This window comes from Podarcis melisellensis (genome assembly GCF_964234715.1).
Source record: "Podarcis melisellensis genome assembly, chromosome: 4".
Taxonomy (NCBI): domain Eukaryota; kingdom Metazoa; phylum Chordata; class Lepidosauria; order Squamata; family Lacertidae; genus Podarcis; species Podarcis melisellensis.
The window spans coordinates 49,320,559-49,334,803 of record NC_138531.1 but is presented as its reverse complement, the minus strand read 5'-3'; the positions used below and the strand labels follow the sequence as shown (position 1 = coordinate 49,334,803).

General features: G+C 42.8%; 1 long non-coding RNA gene across 3 annotated transcripts; it reads left to right on the top strand.

Annotated features, from left to right (window-relative positions):
- The first annotated feature begins 3,840 nt into the window (after positions 1 to 3,840).
- Positions 3,841 to 13,376, top strand: LOC309368889. Of its 3 annotated transcripts, none has more exons than XR_014167951.1 (5): positions 3,841 to 4,547; positions 6,105 to 6,225; positions 8,046 to 8,208; positions 9,790 to 9,910; positions 13,201 to 13,376. It is a non-coding gene; the product is annotated as an uncharacterized lncRNA (long non-coding RNA). The 3 variants fall into 3 exon arrangements; XR_014167952.1 differs by lacking the exon at positions 3,841 to 4,547 and adding an exon at positions 4,599 to 4,832; XR_014167953.1 differs by lacking the exon at positions 3,841 to 4,547 and having other exon boundaries at positions 5,072 to 6,225.
- Positions 13,377 to 14,245: the final 869 nt, after the last annotated feature.

Sequence of the window (14,245 nt, the reverse complement as noted above, 5' to 3'; positions counted from 1 at the left end):
ACATCATAGAAAAGTTATTATTTTCACATAACATACTATAAATGTTAGCAATGTTATGCCATAAAAACTTGCCCTGCCAAGGTATTGTTGCATGCTACCCTAATCTCTGAGCAGTGTGAGATTCCAGGGGTCCCAGGGCTCACTCAGGTTTCGTGTTTCCCTTTGGGAATGAGACATAGTGGAGAATGTGGTGTCTTTATGATATATGGTTTATTTACACACATATACAACCTGAGCCTACGATGTAGGGGTCACAGCATCAGCACCAAGTAGGTCCTGCTACTCCCAAAGCTGCAGCCTTGGATTAAAACAGAAATCAAACATTGTGCTCTGCCTCTCTGGTTTTCCAGTCTGCAGCTTTTTCCTCACATTACAGCAAACTCTGCCCTCTCAATTCAGGCTTTGTCCTTATAATTATCTCTGAGTTGAGGGAGGGGGCCCAACCCATTTGCTGTCTGGCACAGAGCCTCCTTTCTTTGTTCTCTTATTGGCCCATCACCCAGGTGATCACCTTCAAGCCAGGAAGCTAGTTTGGCTTACATTTTAACACTTGCTGGATCCAGGGATCAGAAGGCTTGATTAGAATTTAACAGCCACAAACTCATAACAATATAAAATCCTGCTGTCCATGCACTGTTTACAAAAGAGGCCACTTATTCAGTAACGTTACTGTCATGGATGGCCAGTAGAAATCCACATTTTTGTTGAACAGAGCAGTAGACATTGTCTGAGAGAAAATGCCTCTTTATAAATATAAGCAGCTTAGCAGGTGACGAGGAGCTCCTTAGCCACACAGTTCCTGTCATTGCTCTCCTGAAAGCTCTCCTGAAAATACATCTGAAAATATCTCTTGTAAATATGGTTTACAGGGAGCTAATCTGCCCATTTTCAACCCAGCCCAAATATTTTTTTCATTCTGTTTTCAAACATTGCTTTGACTGTTTACAAATCCACAGTGGAAAAGCAGAGTTGTGTGGTATATACAGCAATGATAGCCACAACCCCTATGTATCCTGTTGTTTATTACACATTATCATATGCCCCCACCCCTGAACCAATTTTGATCTGAAGTGAGATAAAGAACAATCTTTTAAAGCTAGTGATGTGTACACAGTCTAAACAAGGGGATAACCTGAAGGGCACACTTAAGGCCAGAATTAATAGTAGTTCCTGGTCCTTTAATAGGATGAATTTTGGCCCAACTAAAACAGGCCAAACACCATCTTCCTGATCAACTGGATCTTGTGGTTCTAAGACATCTTGTGATCCACCCCAGCATGGCCCTGACATGCCCCATTTCCAAATCCCTAGCAGCAGTGACCCACCACTGGTAATATGTCTATGCCTATGGAACACCCCATGGGCATATCTAGGGCTTCCTGAGGGGCGTAAGTGCTGTCCCATGGAGGCAGCTTCATTCCAGTGATGGAACAGCATTTACACTGTATCCTAAGGCTGGCATCAGAATTTCAGCCTTATTTCTTGTTTCTAATCATATATGACACCCCACTGCCATTTCCAGCTAAGAATTTGCCAACACAACCAACGACTTTCATTAAAAACAATAATTCCATAATTATGTTCATTAATTACATTCCAAATAGTCACAAGATAAAACAGATGAACAATGGAACACAGCATAATGGGTAAAACACTTCATATGAAATGTGAGCCGGCCTGGACCCTGCACTCATCATCTGAGGCCCTTGTGTGTCTCCTTCATGAAAGTTTTGGAGGGTGGCAAGACGAGAATGGGCCTTTTCTGCAGTGGCTCCCCACTTGTGGAATGCTCTCCCCAGAGAAGTTCGCCTGGAGCCTTGGCTACATATTTTTAGGAGCCAGGCAACTATATCCCTCTTCTCGCAGGCCTTTGGCTAATTAAATAATCTATTTAACAACACATGGCTTTTAAAACTGTGGGTGTGGTTATTGTTTTTGTTTGTTATTATGCTATGCATTTTGGTGTTTTTATATTGTAAGTTGCCCTGTGATCCTCGGATGAAAGGCGGCAAAGAAATTTTATAAATAAAGGAAAAATGGAAAATCTCATTAAAGCAGAACAGTTTTCAGCAGCTACTAGAAGACACATAAAGATGGCTCTCCTTTTTTATTTTAGAAACAGAATTAGGTCCCTTTCTATTTTTCAGAAAGCTGAGTGGTGTTCGTGTCACTCATGATTATAGCTTTCCTTCTCTCCTCTCTCCCCTATTAAAAGGAAGATAAGTAATGGTAGAGATAACCTCCTGCTCACCCCTCCTGTTTCCATGCACCACTGGAAACAGGAATAGTAGAAGTTCTGCTTTTATTTCAGATTGCAGGGGGGAAAGAAAGGGTCACAGAGTGGCCAGCTAAGGAGGACCCTTGACTCTTGCCCCCCGCTGCCCAGTTGGCAAGAAAGGATGCTACCATCAGCACTTCTCCATCACCCAAAATGAGGAAATACTTCACCGCAAAAGGAACAAGAGAGGACTCATTTTTCCGTTAAACAAAAAGTGTAGGAATAATTGCTATAATTTAAAAAGAAATACGATCACTGCAGATGGTGACAGCAGTCACGAAATTAAAAGACGCCTGCTCCTTGGGAGAAAGGCGATGGCAAACCTAGACAGCATCTTAAAAAGCAGAGACATCACCTTGCCAACAAAGGTCCGTATAGTTAAAGCCATGGTTTTCCCAGTAGTGATGTATGGAAGTGAGAGCTGGACCATAAAGAAGGCTGATCGCCGAAGAATTGATGCTTTTGAATTATGGTGCTGGAGGAGGCTCTTGAGAGTCCCATGGACTGCAAGAAGATCAAACGCATCCATTCTTAAGGAAATCAGCCCTGAGTGCTCACTGGAAGGACAGATCGTGAAGCTGAGGCTCCAATACTTTGGTCACCTCATGAGAAGAGAAGACTCCCTGGGAAATACCCTGATGTTGGGAAAGATGAAGGGCACAAGGCGAAGCGGACGACAGAGGACGAGATGGTTGGACAGTGTTCTTGAAGCCACAAACATGAGTCTGACCAAACTGCGGGAGGCAGTGGAAGATAGGAGTGCCTGGCGTGCTCTGGTCCATGGGGTCACGAAGAGTTGGACACGACTAAACAACAACAACAAAAAGAAATACACTATGTCTTATCATAGCGAGGAAGATTGTTACCAGGTGGCAGGGCTGGATTTAGATGAAGAGAGACCCTAGGCTACAGGTACTCCACTTGTGAGACTCCTCCCAATCCCCCACTGTCACAACTAGAACTAGTTACTAACAACAGCTTTATCTGCTATGACTCTTTTAGCTGGTTTACCCAAAGTTTACCCTCTCTGCAGGGGCAGGGACTCAACTGTGCCATGTAGATTTCATCCCTGACTAACCTAGACTTTTGTTTTAGTTTATTATGCCAAATTTGTTTCGTGTGTGATAATGGGGGAAAATGCCACAAACATTTATGGAGCACACTATGTTTCACAGCACCCAATGCACTTTTAGTACAGCTCAGGAAGGCTTAATGGAGGCATAATGACTTCCCTAAATGTATTTGTTCTCTCTAAATAAGTAATAGTGTATCGGGACTTTAACCATGGGGTGACCTTTAAGCACTCTCATTTAAATTAATGGGTATATTCTGAGTATGGCTTAGATATCACCGATAATTTGTGTGCAGTGAGATTCCCTCCTTTAATTATTTTTTATATATATATACGTGGATATATTATGTTCAAAACAAAATCATACCATTCTGAATGAAGTTAAACACTTCTGACCAATCCCAAGCTATTTTAAAGCAGTATTATGAGGAAAAATGAAAATGTTTTTGGCATGTATTTCTTGGAAATTATGGTCCTGAATGATCAGGGCCAGCCTTTCCCAACTTGGCTCTCCCTCCCAGATGTTTTGCGCTGGCTGGGGCTATGGGAGTTGTAGTCCAAGACACCTGGAGGGCGCCAGGTTGGGAGAGACTGGCCTGTGCCATTTAAACAGCACCATATATGGTAGCCAAGCCTGCTCCTTTTGTTCTTCCACAGAAAGCACAGCTCGATCAAGCAGTAAACTACCATACTGAGTTCTGCTGCTGCTGCTTCTCTCGATGTTTCCTGCCTTTGTTCTGGAAAATGACAAGCCCGTATTGTTTTTCAGCTGAGGAAAGAGCAGCACTGCACACACCTTGAGCCAAGCTGCTAGCATTAATCACACCAATCACATTACCCCAAACCCGTGTGGCTAAAGTGACACCGCCCTGCAGCGAGAGCTGCAAAAGGCGGCAGGCCCAACCAATTTGGCTAAGCCTTGCACAATGGCACAAATGTCCTTCCTTCAGCGAAAAAACGAAGGTTGGAAATAAGCCTGCCTTCCAGAGGGGGGCCCTGCTGCAGCACTTTGCTGCCGGCATGTGACACGAGCGAGGATTATTTGCAGGAGTACATTAAGAGCAGCACTTGATTACAGCAGTGTCAAGCTGCGCTCAAAGGCTCGGTTCTTTCAGCATTTGCTGTGGCGGTAATGACCGTTGCTCGTGTCTCCGAGAGGCATGCGGCGGTCAACGAGGTCTTCTGTAACGCTTCCAGGTAGTGCCCATCCTAAATTACCGCGCTTGCTAATTAAGTGGCTGGGCACTGTTATTCTGGCTATCTCCCAGGTTCCCCTCGAGACCCTAGTTATCTATTAACTTTACACTGTGTCTGGTTTGTACCAGTTCTTCTGGCAGCAACCAGCCTGAATGGCAAAGTGGTCACTTGACGCCGTGGCCATTTTAAAACCCTGACTTATTGGGGGAAGGGCTGTGGCTCAGGGGCACAGCACCTGCGTGCTTTGCAGGGCCAGGGTCCCAAGTTAAAGCCTGGCATCTCCAGGTAGGGCTGGGAGCCTTTTCTGTCTGAAATCCTGGAGAGTTTTTGCCAGTCACTGCTAGACAGACCAAAACAGCCTGACTCTCAGCATAAGGAAGCACCCTGTATTCCTTTGTTTTGTGACATCAAACCCTAAATCAGGCATGGCCAAACTTGGTCCGTCAGCTGTTTTGGGACTACAATTCCCATCATCCCTGACCACTGGTCCTGTTAGCTAGGGATAATAAATTAATGAATGTCAGACTCTAGCTAATATTTGGGATATTGAATGAAGGAGGGAAATATAGGGTGCAGTAGTTCTCTTGAACTGTGCCAAAGGAAATTCCTCAGTTTAGCTTATGCAAACTAGGCTAGCTGGGCTGGTTGAATGTAGGACATTATGAATCAATGGCCAAGCATTTGCACATCAAAGAAGATGCTCAGGTCTGTGCAAAAACACTGGCTGCCAAGAAACTATGCCTACCCTTGTGGATGGCAGGATCTAGAATCAATCTAGATTGAAAGAATGAGTTCAAATGATTCCAAATTGAGAAAAAAAGGTGTGTGTGTGTGTGTTTTAATTCTACAAGTGGGCTAGGGTGTAAACAGCCTGAATTCTTACTGAATTCTGGAGCATTTAAAGGATTGTGGATTTGGACAGGGAAATTCTATTCAATTATATGTGCTACAACCCCCCCCCCAACCCTTTAAATGATGGTTTGTTTGTGGCTTTGTAGGTAACTCTACTTCAGTGCAATAGGCACGAATGACAACAATATTTCTTCAGGTCAATTACAGTGGCTTGGGCCACATCTGAAGTTGAACTAGGCAATGACTACAGTATACTTAGCCGAGTGGTCAGTTACTTCACCACATAATGCCACATAAAAGAACTTTTAATGTTGAAATCATGGATGGGGATGAGGAGGTTGAACTGAAGCAACTTTGCAAAAACAGACATTCTGAAGTAAAGATGTGCAGCCTTCCAAAATAAAGACTGCTTTTCCCAATTGTTTTCTTTCCCCCTAACTCAGGAGCCAAGAGGGCAAAAACAAAACAAAACAACATAAAATAAAATAAAATACCCATAACGATGTTAAAACCTCAGGTTATTCCTGCTTGTCAATGCAAGGTGATTTCAACAAAACCAAAGAGCTTCACAAGGAACTACTTGAAGTTTGCACCTTGTCACACCAGCCAACCAATTAAATTCATTTCAGGGACCATTTAGAGCGAGAATGGAGGATTCAATTAGAGTGTTCTGGCCATGATTCACTGTCCTCCATTTTCTCACAGAAAAGAGGGGTCCAAAGAATAATGGGCTTCTGCAGCCATTTTAAGTGAAGGGGAGATATGTAAGAGTCAACAAAAATGAAACAAAGGAGAGCAGCACCAGCTTCCAAAATCAACAAACCAAGTGAGCAAAAAAAGGTGCCAAAAACTATTTATTGAAGAACTTCAAAATATTTGTTCTGCCTGATGTGCTTCGCATAAATGTAGTCAGCAGAGCACATTCCTCATGCAGTAGATATGAAATGACCTTTGCTTCTGATTATGAGTTACATTTTACTTAAAATGCTAGAGGCATAACAACCCTCTGGAGTGAAGTGATATGAAAATACTTCTTTTTAAAGTACCTTTTGAGGTTTATCTCACTTGGTTTGCTGGAAATGTGCAAGTCCCCATTTTGCAAGCCCCTGATATATACAGGGAGTGTGGCCTGATTTGTGAATATTGGCAAGAACACTCAGAAGTTCCTCTGGGCACAAATATCAAAGAATTAATGAAATTAAATGGGAAATAATGGAATTTGCTGGTTAGTTTGGCTGCATACGAAGGGTTAAATTGCATTCTCAGGAAATGTGTCTGTTGCGCATGCATGCGCTTCACTGTACGATCAGGCTACAACAGGTAGTTATTAAAACACGAACTTTTGGGAAGGGAGGAAAAGAAGGAAGAAGGGAGCAGGAGCAGGAGGGGGGAAATTGGGAGTCCAATCTGGAGGGAACTGCTGCCTCAGCCCTGGGCCTTGCCTCCTCTCCACTGGGTCTGTGCTCAGCCCAGCCCAGCCCAGCCCAGCTCCAGCCACCGCAGCCACTGCCAGCCCCTCACTGCCCAGCAGGTGGCTCCAGCAGAGGAGGGGACGGGGTGGGGGAAAGCGTTGGGAAGGAGAGAGGCCAGGCAGGCAGGCAGGCAGGCCAGGCAAGGTGATCCATGAATAGAGGAAACCACCAAAGCCCTTTTGACTCATGGAGCTGAGTTATCTGTCCCTGTTCAATTTCAGGCTTCCTCATATTGCCCTGTAGGATACCCCCACTCATCTGACTCAATCAGCACACAAAGAGCATGATTCAGGCAGAGTTGTAATTGTAAACAAGGCCCTCTATCTATCATCTATCTATATCTATCTATCATCTATCTATCATCTATCTATCTATCTATCTATCTATCTATCTATCTATCTATCTATCTATCATCTATCTATCTATCTATCTATCTATCTATCTATCTATCTATCTATCTCTATCTCTCTGTGCAATTGTAAATACTTATAACAAAACTGTGTTTAAGTTGTGCCTAAGCTCTTAGCAAATCTTGACTGGAGTGCAGGTACTAAACTGACCATAAGCTAAAATCACTGTGAGGACTTTGCCTCATCTACCTGGGATTCTGACTCCCCATAACCTCTTCCGTGTTCCTATGGGGTGTGCTCTAAATGTCAGGAATGTGGCGACTTGGTCTACAGGGCTGCAATCTGATGCTTTAAAATTGAAATCTGGATTCTGCAGTTGCAATGCTTTTGTAAGAACCTAAGAAGAACCCTGCTCAACATTCTGTTCTCACAGTCGCCACCCAGATGCTTATGGGAAACCCACAAGCAAGGCATGAGCAGCACTCTTCTTCTTATGAAGTCCAGCAACTGTTTTCCAGAAGCATGGGGCCTCTGAGACTGGCCAGAACATATAGCCACTAATAGCGTTATCCTCTATGAATCTATCTAATCCCCTTTGGAAGCTGTACAAGTTGGCGTCTATCACTACATCTTGTGGCAGCATGCTCTATACTATAGTTTAATCATGTCCTTCATTCTGATATGCAGTTTTGATCCATTTGGCCGGGTTCATGATTATATTCATTTGGGCAGACACACTATTTCCTACTGCAGCGACCTGTGACAAAAAGGAAAGCAAGACCTGTCAAGACCTTGACACTGTTGTGTCACCTAAACTCACAAAGGTCCTCTCCATGGGTTCAATAACTGGAAAATACGGTTCAAAAGCAGTTCTGAGCAGTCCAACTTTGAGCCATAAGAGCCATTACTTCAACACATCGCTGACTTTCTGAGAAGAGCATGGGAGGGTTCCAGACAGAGCCAGTTCAAGCCATTCTACAGCCTGAGGTAAAAGGCAAGATGAAATACAAGATGGCTCCCTCCATTCAACATACAGAAGCCAACCAAACTGGCAATTGAACCTTACTTCAACACTGAAGTGAGCAACAGTGTCCTCCACTGCACCTGAGGGCAACAGGGCTAGCTTAGGGGTGCAGGTACACATATGGTACACATATGGTACACATAGCTCTGCCCTCCAAGACTTTGCCACCACTCCTTGCTCTCTCCCCTGCCCCCTCCCAGCATCTGCTGCCTGACTGGGCTGCCTCACTCTGCCTAATGGTAGGGCCGGACCAGGTTCCAGAGGGAAAAGATACCCACTTTCTTTAGATTCTCCATTTCCAGTTAAGAGTTTCACTTTCTACCATTTTGCTAAATCTTCTGCATCCTATGTAGTACAGGGAGAAGGAAGGACGGCATTTTTGTGTAAAATTAAAACACTGGCTTTGATCTGGAAAACATGCTTCCTCCTGGCAAAGGTTGTCTGAAGTCCTGTTTATAGAACTGTTCTGCACAGCATCTGTCAGATTTTTCAAAACTACAAAATCTGACAGGAAACGCACTTAAACACACACAAACACAGGAGACAGAAATGACTTGAAGCTAATGTGACAGCAAGGATTGGACAGGTTTTTAATTGATCTTGACAGCTCTGACATCACTGCATGCCTGAAAGTCTGTGTTACTAATGGACTGAGTGGCAAGCAAAGTAGGTCATGAACCCTGGGGCTCTCCACTTGCGATAACAGAACACACCCTTCCATGAGTAGAAACGTATATGTGAGCGTGTTTGTGTTTCAGTATGTACACATATTGCAAACAAAAATATAAATTATGGGTTGGATTCAGGCTAAGTTACTTCGATTGTTATTGAAATCAACAGGACTTTCAAGGGGACCTAAGTTCAGCTACCTCTGTCTGATTCCAAACCCATATATATATATATATATATATATATATATATATATATATATATGCAGGTTTTGGTGTCCTCGGGTGTCTTCCCGTGTAAAAGTTGGGGTGTCTAGGCGACGTTTCGACGAGGTCTCACTCGTCATCTTCAGGCTGGTGTTTTCGGCTTCTTGTTACTGGAACAGAGCAGGATCTCAGTGTTTGAGTTCCTATAAATACTGTTGAGGGGGTGTGGTGTATAGCCTCCAGTGTTCTGGGCAGAGAGGAAGTTCCCAGGCTAGTGTGCCTTTTCTATATATATATGTTTAAGAACAGAGTTAAGGCTATCTCACATTGGCTCAAACGTCAGAAGGCCAGAAAGCTTGAAGCCAAGGCTGATGCCTTAACACAGTGGTGTCCAATTTTTTCCCAAAGCGGGCCAGATTTGATGAAGTGGAGGGCTGTGAGGGCCAACCAAAGTTGTTAACCTTTTTTTGGGGGGGGATTGAAGTTGTTGAGGTGTTTTTAGGATTTTACCCCAGGAAATAAACTGCCACAGGGGCCAGATTAAACCGACCGGCAGGCTGGATTAGGCCCCCGAAACAGACTTTGGACAAGCCTGCCTTAACAGCAGTGCCTGTGATCTGCAATGCTGTTGTCAATGCTGTCACAAATTTCACTTGCTGGGTCTTTCAGGTCCAAACCCAGATGAGGAGGATGGAGTGCTTGGAACCAGCAAAGATTCCCCACACTGTCCTGGCCTTGTATTGCCTTATGAAGCACCTGAGCCTTACTTTATTGCTGGAGGAATTATCCAGTGGGTTGAACTATGTCTTTTGTTGCTTACCTTCTGGGGGGGGGGGACCACACAAACAAGTCATAAGCTGCACGATTGTGGTGTGAGAGTACAGTGGTACAGCTGCATCTTCTCTGAAGGTATCTGAATAATGATACCCTTGGATCAATGGATCCATGAGTGAGTGATTGGATCTCAGGCCTCCAACCAAGCACAGTGTGGTCCACATAGGGGCCAGCCCAGTGGCGGACCTTGGCGTCTGTCTCAAATTTCAGTGGTGCCCTGTGCAATGCCAAAAGCCAGCACCCCCCACCTGTTGCCTCCCATAGGACATCATAGTTGTGGTGCCTGCAGTTGCACACCAGAAGCTCTGCACCCAGTGTGACCGAACCCATCGTGCTCCCTTAAATCCACCTTTGGATATTAGGTGTGGGGGCACTAGTCATAGGTTGGTTATTCAGCTGCTCACTCAACAGTTGGAACAAACAGCTCACATTTCCAGCTCGGTTTAGCAATCAGTCTTCCTTCCAAACTCTGGGAATTGCAGCTCTGTGGGTGGAAAAGAGGTCTCCTGACAACTTTCAGCATCACAAGCTATAGTTCCCAGGATTCTCTGGGGGAAGCTCAAAGTGGGATGATACTGCTTTAAATGTGTAGTGCAAATGGGGCCCTGGACAGACCATAGGCCCATCTAATTCAATACTGCTGGCACAGACTGGGAGCAGTTTTCCAAGAAAGAGCCTTCCTAGCCGTATGTGGAGATGCTGGGAATTAAATGTGGCACCTTCTATGTGCAAAGCATGTTCTGCTGCTTGGGTATGGACCTCCCCCTCCAGCCCTTTCTGCTCTTGTTAACTGGGTAGTGAAGAAAGTTTCCCAGGTCACTCACTTAACAACATCCTCCTTTACATGTCACTGAAGTAACAGAACTTAATTCCAGGTACCTGGGCTAGGACAAGGTTATGAACAGTTAGTACTGTTGGCTATTATTAACTAATGCACAAAAGAACATGCTTTATACAGTGGTATCTCGGGTTAAGTACTTAATTCGTTCCGGAGGTCCGTTCTTAACCTGAAACTGTTCTTAACCTGAAGCACCACTTTAGCTAATGGGGCCTCCTGCTGCTGCCACGCTGCTGGAGCACGATTTCTGTTCTCATCCTGAAGCAAAGTTCTTAACCCGATGTAATATTTCTGGGTTAGCAGAGTCTGTAACCTGAAGCGTATGTAACCCGAGGTACCACTGTACTTCTTCCCAATGCCCCCAATGCTAATGCCCAAATCTGCCATTTCCACTGACTTCAGTTTTCTCTTTCTTCTTCTTCTTCTTCTTCTTCTTCTTCTTCTTCTTCTTCTTCTTCTTCTTCTTCTTCTTCTTCTTCTTCTTCTTCTTCTTCTTCTTCTTCTTCTCCAAAGCAGCATTAACAGGGTTGGAGTGCACAAAAGAGCGGCCAGCCACTAATGTTTTATGAAACTCAGAAGCTTCTCTACCTAGGCTGATTACTTGAGTTGCTTATTAGTGTTGCACCTGCTATAAATGGTACTGATGGCAAATTAGATGGAAAAACATGCAAATACCTTGCTAGCTTTCTGGTAAATTAGCATGCAAATGGCATAAAGGTGAATATAGCTTTGAGGAGAAATGCACTAACATCATTTTACTAATTACTGAAGCAGGGAAATAAAAAAGAACATAGATTTTGGCGAGGGGATTCCAGTAAACATCAATCTACTGATGCATCTCACTTTCATCAGTTCATCAGATAATGCAAAGCAAACAGCTTGTGATTTATTTTTTTGAAAAATGCTGGCTTTGATAGCCACCTGCAGCCTTTAGAGTCACAAAGGTTCCAGGAAACTTCAATTAATAGTTATTTACTTGTGGGTCCAGTCAGTTTTATTGCTTCCTGTTGATGCTGGCTTGGGTATTAATGATAAACGGTTGTGGGACCTTTGCTGAGCATCGAGGGAGGATCCTGGCCATAAGGAAGGACATTACTGGATAGCAATAAAGTGCTCTGTGGAATCTGGTTTAATTCTGCTTCTAGCTCCTTGTGGAAATACAATGCCTCAGCAGCCCTAAAGATCTCTTCTGTGGAAGTAACTCAGTCAACTCTTCTGCTGCTCCAGAACAGAAGCTACTTCCCTCTACACACCCTGACCCTAACCCCATCACCCTTCTGCCTAACATTAAAATTGACCTGAGTGCTCCCTTAAAAAAACCCAAAGAAACAGGTCTTCCTCTCAGAGACATACTTCAATCAAAAACATATTCTACACTACCTTTAGATTTTTGTCCACACCAAATATGCATACAATATTTACAAAAATCTAGAGAGCTGAGAAGATTTATCAGTCACAGAACAAGCATGAATCAGTCCTAGCAAGTGTTATTTTCTTCTAGAATATTGTTGCTGCTTATAACCTTATTTTCATTTATGAATTGCTCCCTATGAAGATTTTTGAAGCAGTGTTTAAATAGGCTATGACCTTGTTATGGCTCTTGTGTGTTTAGCTTGCTTCACTACTGAACTATGGCTCTTCTCTTGTACATTATACAGAACTGATAATTATCCTTTTAAAACTCTTTTCCTTTGAATATCACCTTCAGGAGAAGGACTCCTTTATAGTTTTAGTATTGTCCCACTTACCTCCCCCCCGCACCTTTAATATTTTTGATCGATATGGCAGAAGAGGCATATTTCCCATTGGTAAAGAACCACATTAGTGTGTAGGGGATAATTCAAATGTCTTGGATATAAATTATATTCAGAAGTATAATGTGGAATGGCTGCTCCTGGACTGAACCACTTCAGACTCTAGGTGGGGTAAATTGCAGCTTGAATGCTCCCACCACATCAGGCATTGCCTGTCTTTGGAAGCTATCATTTTCCCTCCCTCTTGCTTTGTATTTAAATAGTGTACTATTGTTATACCTGGCTAGGTTTTTTTATTCATTTCAAAACTGAGCAGACTGAACAACTGCACTTTGAAGTAAATTCAGTGCAACCTGCTTCTAGGTAAAGCTGTACAGAAATTTGGTGGTCAGATGGTTCAAGGAGCACATTTATGATGACACTCCATTCACCACAGCAAACAATTCACCTGAATTACATGCTGGTTAATTTGCATATTTTATCTGCTCCATCTTGCCCTAAAATATTGACACATCCCCTTCCTCCAATATTTAGATTTCCTTGACTCCGTGTCTAATACTGCACAGGGCTTTTCACCCTTTAGATCTTGCCATTTTCTCAGGGTCAATGCACTTATCATTTCAGGCTTGATAATTGTGATTATATTCCCCACAGGAGGTAAAAACAGAGAGATGCTTTGTCACACCAGCAACATCTACAAGAACAAAAGCCTGAAAACTGAATCTAGACAATATTACCTAAAGGGCTTTGCATAATCCATTTGATATACACTGCTGATTTTTATATCACTCTCATTTAATAAATACAGTACAGTATTTGTCTTTTGCTCAAATCTTTGGTTTTTCTGCTCTCTTCATCCGAGTTCTTAATTTTAACGTTGAATTAAATTACTTTTATCTTGTGACAAATGATGATGAATATGAATCCTTAACATATATACACACAAACACATTTTTAAATTTTAGTTGGGATTTGGAACAGGGATTTGTTTATTTATTTTTCCTTGTAGAAGTGTCCCTAGTACATTTTAAGGCATGATTCAAATAAATTACAATCAAACAGAACCACTTGTAAATCATGGAGAGGGGACTTTCACAGAGAGGGACTTAAATGTGTCCATGCTTCAGAGGAAATGGAATACATAGGTATTTAAGGGAAGCCAGAAATATGTTGACAGGCAGGCAGGGCAACACCTCGTTGATAGGGGTATCAAAATCATTAGGGCACTTCTGTAATGCATAGGAACATTTACATTTGGCACTCATGCACTACAAGCAGGATGGGGAGAATTTTGATTCAGTTCACATTTAATGGCAAACCTAACTAATTTGCATTTCTTGAAATAATATACGAACTGAAACACAATCCTTCAAAACTCACACTGTTCTGAATTTTGCAATGCAGTTCCCCAGCCAAGTAATGTGTACCAAAAAAATTCACATATTAGGTAAAGTTTGCATAAAATGCATATATTGGTGAAAATAACATTTAAAAATGTATTACATATATATATAGGGAAGTTGCTTCGCAAAAAACAACAATATGCCTATTAGGTAAAACTGCACACAAAATTGTGTTTATTAGGAGAAAGTTTCACCAAATGCTAATGAATTGTAATTAGGGCTTGCAAAAGAAATTGTAAGCTGATGTGGAAATGTAGAGAAATGAATTTCAGATGGGGGGACAACTGAGAAATGAA